Source organism: Trachemys scripta, chromosome 14 (assembly GCF_013100865.1).
Source record: "Trachemys scripta elegans isolate TJP31775 chromosome 14, CAS_Tse_1.0, whole genome shotgun sequence".
In the NCBI taxonomy this organism is placed as follows: Eukaryota; Metazoa; Chordata; order Testudines; family Emydidae; genus Trachemys; species Trachemys scripta.
In genome coordinates this window covers 23,373,337-23,390,968 of record NC_048311.1, presented here as the reverse complement: position 1 = coordinate 23,390,968, position 17,632 = coordinate 23,373,337, and the positions used below count along the sequence as shown (strand labels likewise).

General features: G+C 39.8%; 1 protein-coding gene across 2 annotated transcripts in view; it reads left to right on the top strand.

Moving 5' to 3' along the window:
• CA10 (carbonic anhydrase 10) overlaps positions 1 to 17,632 on the top strand; it is a 176,743-nt gene that overhangs the window by 79,553 nt on the left and 79,558 nt on the right. Inside the window, exon 1 of one of the 2 annotated variants that reach the window (XM_034790338.1) lies at positions 681 to 792. The exons of the other annotated variant lie outside the window; for it this stretch is intronic. The gene's annotated coding sequence lies outside the window, so the exon portion shown is untranslated. Of the gene's footprint in view, positions 1 to 680; positions 793 to 17,632 lie in introns of those variants that run through there. 2 annotated transcript variants of the gene reach the window in all.

The window sequence follows — 17,632 nt, the reverse complement described above, 5'->3', positions numbered from 1 at the left end:
CTGGCTTCTTTGGAAATTCCTGCCTTGGTTCAATGGTGTTGAAATAAATGAACAGCAACAATTCTAAAAGCAAAACATCTATACATCTGTCTTATGCTGCTGTTCATCATTGTAGTATTTGGGAGCCAGATTCTTGAAGGTATTTAGGCACCTAACTTCCATTGGTTTCAGTATGAAGTAGACACTTAATTACCTTTTAAAAATCTACCCCTTGGTGCCTTCCATCTAAAATATATAGCAATTGCAAAGTTCTTAGTGGACTTCATGGGGTCTCTGGCACTTCTTCATTATGGGGGTCAAAATTCAGCTTGGGGTAGAGTCATTTTTCTTTTTTCTTTATTTCCTCTTTTCTTTTTGTTGGTTGATAGGGGTTTAGGGATAGAAAGGGATGCCTGTATTTTGTCATCTTATGGTGGAAAGGCTTTTATGAAGAGGGCAATATGCACTGAGAAACATATACGCCAAAACCAACAGTTTTGATGTGTTATGTTTAAAAATAAATTATGCTGTATTTTAATTATGAATGTGTAAACCTCCAAACTTATGTTCCAAGAGAGTGAAAACCTCCCCTCACCTGTCTAGAGAGAGTAAATTTACAACATTCAAGTCTCCTCTGACCTTGAGCAGCAATGGCAAAAATTTTATACAAACTCATGACACATGTTTTTTTCAGATTCTCATGTTTAAATCCTGACCACTGAGAAACACATCATTAAATCTCATAGGTCAAGGGCTGGAGACAGTTCAATCTAGATTTATCCCCAAAGGAGTACTACACAAGGAAATTATGAGGTAAGACCTCTAGTTTAAAAAAAATGTATGCACACACAGATGTTGTGAGATGTTTTACAGAACTATAGGACAGTATTGGTAGTGGCTGGCTATGTTTGCAACTCTGCAAAGGATTGAAAAGATGTAATGCTATTCAGGGCAGATAATACAAATTTCTCCTTGTTGAGAAAATACTAGTGTGATATGAAGAAATATTTTTCAAGCTAGACTTACAAAAACTAAACACGGCAAACACAAAATTCACAACAAAAATGGCATGGTATTGGGAACTTTATATCTTAGGTGAATGTCCATTGAAGGTCACCTGCACTGTTGCAGGAATATTTGATGCAAGATATTTCAGGGATATATATATATATCCTAAATCCATATTTTTATGGTGTAAGGGGAAATGTACAGAAATTAAAATTCCCCACTGAAATTAAATGAGTTGGGTGCCTAACTCCCTTAGGCTCTTTTCAAAATCTAAGCTTCAATCTCTGTGATCGTGAAACCAATTAACCTGTGCAGAACAATGGAAGATTAAAATCGATGCAACATATGACAGCTGTGTTAGGTTAGGACCTAGAATATTCAGGAAAAGATGGAGCAAGTGAATTAAACTCATTGGAACAAATGACTGTAGAAATACTCTATATCAACTCTGCTGTACTCTCAGACAGTATATATAGGTAGATAGATAGATGACACACACTCATTTACAATGAGTGTTATCAACAGTTCTGTTTACCTTTTAGAAAATGTTAATAATGAAAATGAGTGGGTCTCTTTTAAGAAGTTGTGTCTGCATTCACCCAGATATAAGGCTGTGTTCATGTACCAGCTGGTGTGCGCCTTCACTGGCGCATAGGTGACATACCACAATGACTTCAGACTGGTAGTGTGCATAAAGCTATATAAAAGCTCTGTTTTGTGCAGAAAAGTTGTCCACTGTGATAGATTGGAGCCTCACGCAGCTTGACACTTGCTCAAACCTGAGGACGTTTTTGTGCCAAAATAGAAGGAAGGTACTGCATATTCTAGCCTCAACTGACTGCCAAAGAAACATGTTGCATTTAAAGCTGTGCAACCACATCCCAAGTTTGGCTTGAATAGATTTTGCAAATAAAGATGTGAGAACCAGTTCATGTGGGTTTGGAAGACCTGTGGGTGAAATCTTGGCTTCATTGAAATCTGTAACAAAACTCTCAGGGCCTTCAGTGTGGCCAAGATTTCACCTCTGAACTTTGAAAAGATAGAACTAACTCACTTGCCTGTTGTCAGATCTTGTGGCAAACCCCGTGGCTGAGGATTGGGTTTATGCCTGTTTTCAGAGGCCCCCCAGAAATGGCAGAGATCAGTCCTCAACTCAGCTACAAAAGAAGAGCACTGTTCTCAAGCAATCCTATTTCCTTTGTAAAACTGGCTAATGACAAAAAATTAGATTGTTCTCAGTACGGAGCGGTATTACAAAATGAAGCTCTACCTAGAATATTAGGCCTCACTTCTCTCAGAAAACTTATCTTGAGGAAACTTTCCAGTTTAAATCTTGGATATAATCGTGTGAACCAAAATTTAGAATAAATAATGGTAGGTTCCTATAAAGAGAGAATTTACAGCACACTGGGCCAGTGCCAGTGTCAAAGAGGTTAAGGGTGTTCATCCAATTAGCAATGAAGTCCATAGTCCACTGACTTCAGTGGGAGTAAGATCGAGTTCTTGTTGACCGAAAGACTACAGAAGGAGTTGGTAGCAAAGGCAGGATTAGAATTTGGGAGTTCCTTGTGAGCAGTCCCTGGTGCAGTTCACTAGACAACTCTGCTGCTGGATAATGGTGTCCGCCTTCAGACCCTTTGCCCACAGGGCAACACAGCTCCGCTCTTGGTCTGTGCTCAGTTCAGCCACTGTTGGCCGCCTGGTGCATGTGTACGTTGTGTGGGTGGGTGTTTTTCAGTTGTCCCTGAAGTTTCCTCAGTAAGCAACTGTAGAAGTACAAGATGAGGAGCCCCCAGATATGAAGAGCTTGAAAGACCTACCTTTAGATTAGAGCGACAGCTGTTAAATATTAAGGGCAAAATCCAGCCCTCTGTATTAGTGAGGGTAGAAAGCATAAGGAGCCTCTTGTCCCCACATACCAGCAGATGAAGATTGCAATCTTGCACCTGAGGATGCTAGGATGGGAGAATGGACAGCAGAGATTGTCAACGGCACAAACATGAGTTCGGCACACAATTTCTATTGAAAGTCAATGTGCCTCTTGAAAATCTCCCCTTCTGTGTCCAAAGGGATGTGGTATACAAGCTTGAAGGTATGGTCAGCCTTTGAACCACTGGCATATGTGATGTGCAGTTGGCAGCCTACCCACTGTGCTCCCCTAATGCTTGACAATCCTTGCTTCCACTCAGGCAGTCTGGCAGAATAACTGTCATGCAGGATACACCATCTGTACTTGCTCACCTGCCTCTTCCGCTCAAATGAGGTCAGTAATTTTGCACTGGGTGTGTTGTTGTTATATTAAGGCTAATGACCGTTTTATCATCCATGATAATTTGATACACTTCTTGAAGAAAAAAAAATCAGATTTTTTTTTTTATCACTACCAAATTCCTGCCTGAGAGAAAAAAACACCCTGGAACATGATACTGTCGGTGCAACTGATAACCATTCAACTTAACTACAAGATCTCTCATAAGTTTAAATAGTTTGTGATTAATTTCTTTCTGCAGAGAGAGAGGCCAATACTGTACTGAAAGGAAAATATTAAAACTACATTTTATAATGATAATCCAAGAGATTTAAACTCTCAGTGATTTTCCCTGATGCCATTGTTTAATCGTAGGAATTGGGCACATAGCCACCACTACCCTATCGGGAGCGGTTTAAAGCATAATACATGTTTTGCTTTCTGGTGGTTCTTCATAAACATGGTATTAAAGCATGTAACGTGGGCTCTAAATAGAACCATCCATTGCCACCTTTAATCCCTTGTTTATAAAGATTTTTACTATTTGATAATTATTTTCAGCACCATGTGATCCTTTTTATATGGTTGCAAGGACTAGTTCACATTGATGGCTGATACTTATTGGAGGAAGCAAATAAACTGTAGAGATTAAAAACACTACATTGAAATTCTGTGCCTTGAAATGTTAATAGCAACCAAATGTAGCTTCTGGCCCTATTAGTTCCGTAATTATTAAAGCATAGATTTGAGGTAATTTCTTATATACACTCGGGGCCTGATTTTCGGGATGCCGAACACCCACAACTCTGCTCAACTTCAACAGCAGCTGCAAGAGTTCAGCAGCCTTTGAAAATCAGGCCCAGAACTCTAACTTTAAAGTGCAAGGCTCTCTTTTTCTTTTCCTTTTCGTGGCCAGTTTTGAACAAGCCTCAGCTTCAGAATGTCACTGTCTAATCTGCTGACCTCTCTACAGCATTCCTAGAGCAACTTGTAGCTTGGTATCTAAGGCCTCATCTTCAGCGTGATACTTAAGAATGTACATAACTGTAAGCAGGTGAGTGTTCCTAGAGATGTCAGTGAGGCTACGTGTTTGCTTAAGGTTAATCACATCCTTAAATACCCTGCTGAATCAAGGTCAAAATGCAGAAGTCCTTTCTATGGAATATCTAGGCACATTCTCTCTTCTCTGGCATTCTTTGATAACATATTCCCAATGCTGAAGCTCACTTAAAATAATGAGTTGTGCAACTTGTGCAGAACCAGTAATGAAGGGGTACTGTGTTATAATAGGCTGTCCTCATCTGTGGTCCCACAGCATTTTTGCTGCCATGCCCGTCTCAGCTTTAATATTAAGATCCATATACACAAAGCCTAGACGCAGCCTACGTAAGTAGCTGTTAGTGACAAAACCTCAGTATTTGATTTGTATTGTCACTGCCTCCTCAGGTTACATTTCAGTTATATAAACCTTGAAGGAGGAATTACTCGTAACTGTAATAACTATTTGGGGCTATCTGAGTAGAAGCCCTCAAAATGATGATTGATTTGAAAGACACGAAAGGATGGTATGATTTTAAATCACCAAGAACAATAATGGAAATTGAGCATAGTCTACATGCATGGATTGAAAATCTGGGAATAATTAGGTGCAAATAAATTATCCGTGTTGGACGTGTATTCGACTGAGTTGTGCAGAAAGAGAAGACCATTTAAATCACAATTCAGAATATACTGAAAGGTAGAGTAATAGAAGAAGATCTAGTAAAATTGACTTGAAACACAGTATCAGAAACAACTATTTCCCTGACTCACCACCCTCTTTCTCAAATGTAAAACATTATTTCAGGGCACACTCCTCCCAAGTTGACACTCACCAGCTGTGTTTCAGTTTTAACCATCAGTTTAATTAGTAGCAGTGTGTATAGAACTTATTGTTCCCTGTTCCCATTATAAATTTTGACAAAGTTGTTTGACTTCCCTGATAAATGGAAAAGTTAAAAATATACAGAAAACACAATGGGCCCTATTAATGAATTCACTGGAATTCAGGTAAGGATGACTTTGGCCTGTCATCTTGAGATGTGAGTTATTGTGAAAGCAGGAAGAAAGCAGTTTAAAATCCCATTGACAGTATAATCCTGTGTGACTGACTGTTCTAGGGAGGCATGAAGTAAATCTGCCTTCACTGGAGCAATTGTTGACGTACAGCAATGCAATTGAGAACAGTCCAAAGTGACTAGAGAGGGGTAAAAAATGTCCGTACCAACATATTTTTAGAATCCATGAGGCATAATTCAGCCATAATACAGTTGTGCTAATGATATTGATGCTACAAGGTGATTATAATCTAAGAAATCTTGTAACACTGTGATGCAAAGGTTGATTCTTTCACCACTGGATCTGCGTAACTTCCATTTACTCTTGCAATGGTAGAATCAGCCATCGTATCCAAAGCAGAATTCACTCTCATTATCGTGGTTTCGCCACGTGCACACACCATGCACAGTTTACAACTGTTGGCATAAATCATTTTTCCAGTAACTGCCACCTTGTAGTCAGAGACTGATTTGACAAATGCTTTACGTATAAAATCATTGATTGGATGATGCATGTTAGATCTATTTAGTAAGCCAAAATATATCTATTTGGAGAGGACAGAGCAGTTTATTTTTCCAGGCCCTGTCAGTTTTGCTTGTAACTCTTGTACAGAATCCAGCTATTTGGTGACTGTAACAACTATCAACTAGAATAAGTAATTTTCTTACTACATATGGTGCCTGATCCTTCACTCCCCATGCACCCAAAACTCTTTTGTGTATATATGAAAGGCAGGGTTGGACTCAAAATTAGTAAATAATCTTTTATGTTGAATTTCATAGGGTTCTTCCTTGGGGATGATATTTCCTTTGTGAATATTAGGGGAGTGCCAAAATTAAAAGCTGAAACTCATATTCATAATACTAGTGTACAGCAGGGCTGAAGTGTAAATAAGAAGTCTTTCAGCTACATGATATCAGTTATGCTAATTTACATTAGCAGTGCACACAGCAATTGGACTACTGTCCACGAGGAGTCCATTTCACTTAGGCATGAAGACTGGCTTGAATCAGAGTTTCCAGGCCTCTACCTATGAAAAGTGAATTATTTTCCATATATAGATACCCTCAGTGTAGGTATTTCATTATTCTACAGCGTTCGTGCTGTTTGTCATCCTTAACCTTGTGAATCTGAACAGCTAAGCAATGAGCAGAACTTGCCTATAAAAGGTTTTTAAAAGTACAGAAATAAAATATTACAAATAATATATAAATTGTATGCTGTAATATTATAATTGTGTATACTATACTTGTCAATCAGGAGTATTTTTAATCTTGCAAATGTGCAGATATTTAAATACCGATAACATTTCTTTCTTTAGGCTAATAGTATGCAATTCAGATGTGCAGTTACACATTTGCATGTAACAATAAAAGAGGATATTAGTATACATGCTTGCTATTATTAAAAAAAAAACTGGACATGTATTTCTGCGTAGAGACCCTGCAAACAGTATGTTAAAAGCAGACTGAGTCATCGAGATCAGACATAGCGTTATCTGTATGCTGTCCATATTACTAAGAAGTATCATGTCATTCTTGCATCCTTTTTACTCAGGTGGGCCCATATTTTACATTACTAAGAATGCATTGGTGGCTGTTTGGAGAAATGCAAATGTCAAAGCTAAATGAATAATTTGGGTAACAGGCACACCCTCTTTGGAGAATGAATCATTAGAATTTTCAACCACCTGAGCAAACCAGCTTGCTGTACACACCTGTAGGTGCTTTAAGACTGAGATTTTCAATTTGCATAAATCTCTTTTATTGTAAAGGGAACTAGGCTTCCAAAGCACTTTAGGTGACTGAAAATCTCAGCCTCAATTATAAAACTGGTATAACATTACCCTACTGATAAATTGTGCAATTGTATTGGTTTTGGCCTACTGCATGTGAGTACAATCTTGCAACCCTACATACGTTGATATATGTTGCCCTTAAATGCATAGATATTTACAGTAGGGTTAGAGCCTATATCTGCAATGCCACTATTAGAACTGAAATTTATTGTTCACTCAACTCTTGAAATATAATCTAATTCTTTTCAAGCCAAAACAAAATTGTGTGAATTATTCACCGGGGTCCACTATTATGAAATAGTTTATGGTGACACCAGAGAAGTCATTGTAACATATTGGATCATCTTATATCAAATGTTTGCTCTTTTATCTCTTTGTAGATGTCTTCAAACTGTAATGTAAATCTTGACTCATCCATTGCAAATTGCCAAACCATGATAAATTGCCATATTAGCCGTACTGTGGTGTTTCTCTCAAAACTGTGTTAGCTTTTATTTTAGAAATGGTTTTTGATATGATTTTTTTAAGTGCCTCACTTCATCATAAAGTTGTATATCCTGCATAAAGTTTAGATACATGTGGAACAAAAAGTAGGACTGTAGCCTTCTGCCTTTGAAAGACAATGCGTTAAAATTAACACACCCAGTTAAAGTGGGAGGGAAGTCGCATTTACTTGTCTGAAATGACCCAGCAGAGGGAGTGTTTGATGATATATCCCTGTCATAAATTTATGGTGAAATTATAACTTCACCAGTCAGACTTTGGGAGGATCGATTTAAAGGTTATGTGAGAAGGTGTTTTTTAAGTACCATACCAAACTTTTACTTCTGGAGTTGTAGCTGAACTTCAGCCAGGGACACTTAGAAACAAGTCAAGTTTCGAACTCTCTGTCAACAGGAGCAATCTTTATCCGGTATGTTATTACATTTGTAAGTATTTTAGCACAGCATGTCATTCTATCCTTCGCTAAAGATAGTTGTCAGTGAGTATAAAGAATGAATGATCTGGCGCCACCAGAGAAGATTTTCCCATCATATCAGAGTTCACATTGTTACCACACATCTCTGAAGTAATAAATGCTGCGCTGTCACTCAGATCTATAGGGATTAAGAGATTACTTGGATTGACAAGTAGCATGCACTGTAAAGAGGCGTTGCTGATTTACCGTTTATAGTTGATTAGCGTATCAGTTTGCATTGGCCTTTTCAGGTCATGTTTATGTGGCCAAAGTTAAAACATGCATGTGCATCTTATGAGTGTTAGAAAATAGCTTGCACCACAATATTCATTTCCCCTGAGCAAATATTTCTCAGCCTCTCTCTGCTGGAACCCATCCTTGTGTTGGAGTAGCAGATGAGTCCCCCACCAACCCCATGTGGCCTAGAGTATGGGAGGTTACTGGTTCAAATTCCATAAAAGGCCCTATTGCTAAAGTGAAGATCTTTTCAGCTCAGAGTAGATAATCACAAGAGTCTCTGGATAAATCCTGCCCCTATTAAAAATCTATGGAGTGTGTTGCCTTTGTCTTCAGTGGAGCCAGGATTTCACCTTCTATGTGCCTTCATGTTACGCCCCAGTATAATAAACAGTACACTTTTCCTGCCCTTTTCCTCCTCTCTCCTTTTTTCCCCTTTATTTCTTCTAGATTTTTCTCTGTATTTTTTTTAACTGTCTAAACTTCTTTTTTGTTTGTTTGTTTGTTTGTTTGAATTTTCCTGACGTACTGTGAAGAGCGGGGGTGTCCTCTGGCAGCTCCATGGAGTTGAGTCACGCATTGCACCTTAGCTGAGAGCATGGTTGGGCCTGTGGGCTGCTGCCTTGAGACTAGGTTGTGCTTTCTTGTACAAGAGTCTTCTGGGTGGTGTGGCACTGCACCACCCCTGAAGGAGCTGTTCGAGTGCATGGGATGCAATCTAGGTGGTGTACCATGCACCATCTCTGCAGAAGGAGGCAGGGCCCTGTCTCCATACCCCTTAGCAGGCAATTTGCTAGCTGGATAAAGTAAGGACTGAGCAGCCTCTGCTCCTAGGAACTGCAGTGATGGTTAGGCTGTGCAAGGGGAGGCAGTATTGCCAACTCGGAGCACTGAAAAATCATGAGTCAGCCCCCCAAAAGTCACGGGATTTTAAAAAATAATAGATTTTGGCATTGTTTGTTTCCCGTCAGGGTGTGGAGCCTTTGGAGATCATACTTTCAAGCATTTTTCCACAGCTAGAAACTTACTTTGGGTTTTTCTAAGGAAAGCTGAGATTCTCACATAATCACATGACTCCGAGAGCTGGGGCTTTAAAACAGTCCTTAAGTACTCTCAATAAAATGTCTAGCGCTGGCAACCCCGTAATCTGAAACTGACCTTTAGCCTGCAGCCTCGGACACAGAACTGGTTGAAAAATGACAAATTCTGAAGTTTTTCAATAAAAAATAAGGGACACATTTTTTCACAGAAAATTTTTACATAAAAAGGTCCTGTTATTTGACAAACTCCACTTGCATAAGTCAGCTGCTCTGGTAGCCAGTATTAAAGGCTATTGTGACAACAGGGTAGCAAAGCAGATGGCTTTCCAGAACCCTCTCACTGCTTTCATCTTAGTGGACATTTGCATGGTATTTGGCGAAAAGATCTTTGGGGCAGGACCCATCTTTCTGTCCTATTTGTACAGCATAGTCTTGATCTGTCACTGCGACTCGTAGGTGTTACCACACTACAAATAATAATAATAAATAATATGAGGTCATGCCTTGTTCTGCTGCACCCCTTTGGACTAGTCTAAGACCAGAAGAAAAGTTAATTATTCAGCTGTACTCAAATTAAGGTAAATACATTATTTGTTCAGAAAGTAAGCACTTTGTTTTGGGGCTATGAAACAGTCATGATTTTCAAGGGTCCATTGTACTTTGAAGCCAGGAATATTTATATAGTTGCTGATCCGAATTCTCCCTTCAGTTACACTGGTGTGTGTCGCTGCGAGTGAAATTATTGTTCTGCTATTTTCCGTTTTAAAAAAAAAGATGGCAGTAGAACAGTACATTGAAACATGGTTTAAAAAATGTCCTCACTTGACACAGAAAATTGTTTAAAGAGGCTAAGCCCTCTGCTTGGGAAATGATTTTGAAGTCAGTGAAGTTGCAAGAGAATTTGGCACATTCCATAGTTGGGAACTCTTGATTAAGACCAAACCTTTACATCATATTAAAACACAGACATTTCTATAGTGTTCAAAAATAGGTGGTTTATTTTGTGGTGTTTTCAGACAGTACTACATAGCCCATGTTGATATGTATATTTTATACTGCAGGCTGTTGATATAGTGAAGTAGAATTCATAGGCAGTGAATGCAGTGGATTGTGTGCTGAAAAAGAATAAAAAAGCATCGTGTGTCTCATTAGCATGGTGAGCCAAATGCTGTCTTCATTTATACCTGTGCTAATCCAGAGTAGCATCATTTAAATCAATGTTGTTCTGGCTTTACACCATTGTACTTGAGAGCACGATCTGGCAAACCATCGGCACTTCTGCTGTGTGTGAACTAAGCATTCTGAAAGCAAAAGTCACAGGACGGAAATAAGAGCAGAATTAGGTTAATATGAGAACGGCAAAAGATTTTTGTGCAGTAAATTATGAGGTGATGTCTTGGTGTTTTAGTCTCTGAGGCACATTGAAATTGTAGCTTTATGTTCTGTATTGACAGGTTCATGTAAAATTCAGTACAGCCTGTTACCCCTTGGCAGCTATTCTCTGCAAGAATGGATGTGTCAGCCCTCATCAGCAGAGGTGGTGGCCAATAGAAGCCTTGCCTCAATGCTTCTGGAGTTTCCTCTTTAACAGGCTGCTGTGTGGGCGCTTTAACATCGTTGTCAGACAGACAGGCAGCTGTTCTGGGTGAAAAGGCCTTCCCATTGGTGCTAAAACTGGCAGATGTTTTCAGTGTTCCTCACAACATAGTGACAGTTTAACTGAAACAGGCTGTACAGTAAGCGGTGAAATGCACCCTTGAATACCTATGCAGATAACCTTGCATATCTTGCTTAGTTACCTTCTATCAACAGCATCTTTAGGTACGGTATATTCTGTAAAATCAATACTTGTCCTGACAGAACAGAAAGGAATCTGTACAGCACAAACCAGCCTGTTTTCACGGCTGCTAACTGTATATTCTCATTTACTAATGGAACTCTGAAGTGTGAATAGGGAGAACAGGAGAACAAGACATTTAAACGTTGCTTTTAAGATTTCCTCCTTGGGCACTGAAAACTCTTTAAAGGGTCCATGCCCTCTACTTGTGAATTATTTTTTAAAGATGGAGTAAAAAGATCTGACTACTCCAGTTATCTTCCAGAAATCAATAGCAAGAAAGCAAACTACTGTTTCTTTCTCTTCTGCCTGTGCAATTGTGGTTTCAATGAAGTAAAATCACTCCATAGTTAATTAGATTTAAAAAAACAGCATAGCTTCTGCATAATTCCCATGATATTTCTCTACCTCCCAAGCATTTAAAATCCATTTCCTGGAGATGAAGTATTCATGTAGGGAGATTTACTAACCCACAGGTGAAATAGCTGATCACCTGACAGGCCCTAGATAATTATATAAGAATTTCACCCAATTCTAACTGGAGCCATTAACAAGGATCATCACGGACTTTCCTGAGCGAGGTTGAGGACTCGGGAGCAACGAACTCTGTTAATGAAACAATTACTCGGAAAAGTACATCAGAATTCCTGCTACTGATGAACTCTCTTTGTGATGCCGTAGGGGAGGAACACTTCACTTTTTCACTCTAGAAGCTCTTTGTCCTTTTAATTACATGTCAGTGTGGAGCTCGCTGTAGTTGTGTAGGTGCCCCATGTGCGCAAGATGGGATCTTTTTGAGTAGCAGTGTCTATTGGGGCCACACATGCCTGTGACCCCTTGCGCGCCCATGCAAGGGCATAAAGGGCAGAGCAGCCATGACCCTCCCTTAGTTCCCTCCTACCACCTGTAGCAGGAAGACGGAACCCTTCTAGTTTCCAACCCCTCTTCTGATTTTTCTATCTTACTACTTACTTCTGCTCATCCACCCCTTCTCTTTAGATTTGGTCATTCTCAGAGAGACCCTCCTGGACAGCAGGGTAAGGCGCTTCACACCAACCAACATGCAGGACTCCATATCCTCTGGGTTTAACCCTGCCCAACTTGTTACAGACTCACTCTCCTGATCTCTGGGCATAACCATTGCTTATTCTATCTGGGGGGAGAGTGCCACATCCCAGATCGGTGTTCAGTGTGTAAATCCTTCTGCCTGAGAACTCATAAATCTAGGGATGCGTGACTGAATCTGTATCTACTCAAACAATCGATGCCTATCACTTCAGACCCAGAGGAGGCAAACACCTCCAAAGAATGACTGAAAGGGGTGGTCATCAATAAGTGCTCCCTTGAACACACGCCACATCCTGGGGTCTAACAGAAGGAAGGCAAAAAAGAAGACATCATCAAAATTGGCACTGGAGACATCAGTGTTGGGACTGCCTCAGTGCTGGTCATCTTAGCGCTGACACTGGCAACAACAGTCTCTGCATCATCCTTGGTTTGATCCAATGTCACTTTGGACAAATATGTGTTGGACATAATTGCTTAAGGCTATCCCATTCACTTCCGCACCCTCTCTCTCTCTCTCTCTCTCTGTCCCCCTTCATCTTTTGTCTTGCACAGTAGAACAGGATACATATGCAGCCCGGATGGACGTAGCTATTAAAAAAAAAATCCCATCTCACTTGCATGAAGCACATGCACACCTGCAGCAGGATTCACACTGAGTACCAATGTTTCGAAGAACCCCAGTTATTGTAGGATAAGTTTTTTCCCTCTTCTCTCTAATCTTCTTGTCCTACCCTATGGCACTTTCCCTTTAGATAGAGGACTCATAGAATATCAGGGTTGGAAGAGACCTCAGAAGGTCATCTAATACAACCCCCTGCTCAAAGCAAGACCAACACCAACTAAATCATCCCCGCCAGGGCTTTGTCAAGCTGGGCCTTTAAAAACCTCTAAGGATGGAGATTCCACCACCTCCCTAGGTAACCCATTCCAGTGCTTCACCACCCTCCTAGTGAAATAGTGTTTCCTAATATCCAACCTAGACCTCCCCCACTGCAACTTGAGACCATTGCTCCTTGTTCTGTCATCTACAACCACTGAGAACAGCCGAGCTCCATCCTCTTTGGAACCCTCCTTCAGGTAGTTGAACGCTGCTATCAAATCCCCTGTCACTCTTCTCTTCTGCAGACTAAACAAGCCCAGAATAAACACCTATATCCCTCTGAGGCTACATTCAATGCTGCTTAATACATCAGCCAGCAGGAGGAGCTTTGGAGAGAGGATATCGTGCGCCCAACACTTCCCTCTGCTCTTGAGGACTCCACTTCTGGCCGGGAATGTGGGGTTCCAGAGTTTTCACCCCAGGGGTTCCTGTATTGCTAGTCTCAGTGTTGGGCTGCTAATATTTTGACAAGGGTCTCCCACAACGCTTTCCCTCTTAGCTTGTGAGAAACCACTTGTAGTGGGGAGCACGTGGGCTGCAGACAGAAGTGGTGAAGGACATTTGCTGGAAATGTTTATACTTTGTTCCACCCAAAAGACTTGTAAGAAATAGCATTATTGTATTCAAGTGCTGAAGTGTGGAGATGGGAAGTGAAGAGCTCATAAGGGACCTTAAGAAACCTCCTTTGGAAGTTTCATTAAAATACCTGCCATTTTGTGCAGTCTAGTGCATTCCAAAGGCAGAACATTTGCTCTTCAGACATACTTTAATCTCCAGAGAGGTCTTCTCTGGCAGGGCTGATTGAATAACATCTGGAGTAGCAGTGACCCCGTCAGAGTGAGGGAAATCATCCTAACTTTCCCTTCAGTTTGGTGGTAGAATTTTTACAAGGCTTTTTCCTTCAAACAGATCACTGGCTGAGCTTGGCACAACTGGGAATCAAACAGATCAGTAGCAGATTTGTGCATGGTAGAGCCAGGTTCTTCTCTCAGTAAATCACATAATTTCAGGGGGAATTGCACAGGATTTACCATGGAGTAACTGAGATCAGAGTCTCACCTTGGATCATTGCTTTTCCAAGACAGCATGATATTTATAAACAGAAACCTAGGCAAACAACTGCTAATTGAATTTCGCTGTTTGACTATAGGTTGTTTCCCCCTCAAAGAACCAGACGTTATCATTAATTAACACTACTTAATGGAGTTATTTTCCTTAGCAATTATTTGAATGAAAGAGTGTTAGCATTTACCTAGGATGATTTCAAAAGCCATTTCTATATCCTCATGTTTCACTTTAAATGTAAGATATAGTCATTAGTCCTTTTACCTTCATCCTTTGGTTTAATTTCCTTCTCTGGAGTGTTTTGCTTTGTTTTGTTTAAGTCAGAGCTGTGCATGACTATTCAAGATTTCCCCCCACACACTCTGCTTTATTGCAGTGGTGATATGAACACTGTGAATTAATTATTCCCATTTTGTACCAAATGTTTATAAAACATGATTAAATTTGTAATGAATATATTTTTCTTCATAATATTTGGATTAAAGTTTTAAATTTTTCCTGTTCCTTGGTTAGTCCTGTATTCCAAGAGCCTGATTTTTAGAGGTGCTAATTCCTGTGTTTCCAATTCTTGTGTTTTTATTAGGGCTGTCCATTTAAAAAAAAATAGTCACAAGTAATGGTGAGATAAAGTCGCAATTAATCATAGTTTTAATCGCACTGTTAAACAATAATAGAAAACCAATTTAAATTTATTATAAATATTTTTGGATGTTTTTCTAGATTTTCAAATATATTGATTTCAATTACAATACAGAATACAACGTGTAGACTGTTCACTTTATAATATTTGTATTACAAATATTTGCACTGTAAAAAAGATAAACAAAAGAAATAGTATTTTTTCAATTCAGCTCATACAAGTACTGTAGTGCAATCTTTGTCGTGAAAGTACAACTTACAAATGTAGAATTATTTTTTACATAAGTGTGCCCAAAAACAAAATAGTGTAAAACTTAGCGTCTCCAAGTCCATTCAGTCCTATTTCCTGTGCAGCAAATCACTAAGACAAATAAGTTTGTTTACATTTGCGGGAGATGCTGATGATGATATTGTAATGTTCGTTATTTACGATATACATTTCCATCCATTCACCTAAAGTGCTCAGTAAAGAAGTTTGCATGCATGTACAATAGCATATTTCAACCTAGTTTATAAAACCAATCCGTTCATGCAAGTTCATCTTTCATTTTCTAAGTATAATATCTGTGTGTGGTGGGGTGATTGGCAGGTGAGAGCATGGGATAGGAAAGTACATACACCTTGATAGGAAATCAAGAAAATCATAATATAAAAATGGATTGTGGTTCTGATATCATTCAGATCTTTGTTTCTCTTTCATTACATTCCTTAAGCCTCCAGCAGACTTACCAAAGCCTTTCTTTCCCCTCTCAGGAACTCCCCCACTCCCAAAGCTCTCTGTCTATACTGTGCTGTGGGATCTGAGCGCTCTCTGACTCTGATGGGCCCAGCTGAGCCCATCTGCTGAAATCATGTGCACTTCAAGGCATCTTTGAGTTATACAAGCCTCAGACTTCACAGAAGAAAAGTGTATCCACCCCCTTCACTCACTCACATGCACAACTGGAAAATTCATAGATTCCAAAGCTAGAAGAAACCATTGTGATCATGTGTCATTAAAATGGACGACCCAGGGGCCACATCCTGTTCCCATTGACCCCACTGGGCGCAGGACTGGGTCCTGTATTTGCTTACATTAAAAAAATAAATATATAAATATCATCATGGAGTTTAGACCAAACATGAAAAGCTTCAGCCCCAAAAGAATTTTGTTTGAGAAACAAGAATGCTTGTTATCAGTGAAGGCTGTACAATATATTGGCATAAGCTCATGTATACACACATATTTTACTCTTTCCATCTCCTACCTCTCTTGTGTATAACAGTATTGTACAAACAATTCCATGTTTATAGGCTGCACTAATGTTATTGCTCCTCTTGTATTCCTGTGCACACGGGACTAATTAACAGCTATCAGTCAATTTGCTCATGATTTGATCATAATTAACGATATACTTAAGTAATGATTTTGCATATCTCTAGCAACCAAAGCCAAACTTGTCAAACTATTGCTTCCGGTAATTCAATTCGTCCTCTTTATTTAGGGGAATTAAATTACTCTAATGCAGTTAGTCCTACAGACATTTGTTGTCCGTTTTCTTCTGGTTCCTGAATATTTCTGCATTATTGCCTGGGTTACTGTAATTCATTGCCTAGGGAGTGTGTAACCAAAGTACAATACCTTTTTAATTGTCCTGTGTACATGACTGTCTTACAAAAACTCTACACCTCTAAATGTATTGTCAACAAAATCTGAACAGTTTCTTCTACAAAACTCTCTTCCTCTACAATATCGTGTTACAGATAGGAGAAAACAGAAGGTCCAAATAGCCATCATGATTTGTATGGTCTTATGCTGTTTGGGCTTCCAAGGGCCAGATTCGCCCTCAGTGTCATGCCATTTCTGCCAGGATGAGAAGTCCATGGCAGTGAGAAGTCTCCGGAGGGATATTAGAAAGTGTCCACAGCGTCCCATCTGCGGGGGGCAGTGTTGGCTGGGAAGAGGGCCTGACCATGGGCTTTACTGCTTCAGTATACACAGTCCGTCAGTGATAGCAGATTAAACCTGCTATCCCCTAGCCCAAGCCTTGCAGGATGGTGGCAGCAGGAATCCTGCCTTACCCCCAAAGATGCTTGGTGTTGCTGACTGCACCTCCATGCGCCAAATGGGGCAAAATAAGCCCCAGGAGTTAAAAGGTTCATGTTACCTGATGCTACAGCATCTCAGCCAAAGAAAAATACATAGTAAATGGGCACAAACTGAAGAGCTCACACTTCAGGTTCATAAGTCCCTAAGCAAAATGTCTATAGGACAAGCTACAGTCCACACCAGATGGTCTTACAATAACCAACATTATCCTATACCCTGAATCTAGGAGATCTAGCTAATCTTTGACTGTTTGCACTGGATATCATAAGTGGTAGCATGTGGTACAGTAAAGAGCCTGTGAGGACAATACAGTTTCTACCTAGATTTGTCAGCTATTAGCTTCGAGTTTAATTCATGTACTGATATTGCAACGTCTTATTAACATTTCATTAATTACTATTATTTATGTGTATTACCATAATGTTTAGAAGCACTGGTTACGCACCAGGACCCCATTGTGCTAAGCACTGTACAAACAGAGAACAAAAAAAGATGCCCCCTGTCCTAAAGAGCTTACAATCTCAGGCCAGGTCTACACTACGGGGGTAAGTCGGCCTAAGTTACACAACTCTAGTTCTGCAGTGTCTACACTGCGCTGGGTTGATGGGAGAAATTCTCATTCCGGTGGAATATCGGAGTCAACAGGAGAGCGATCTGTGGTCGATTTAGCGGGTCTTTACTAGACCCAC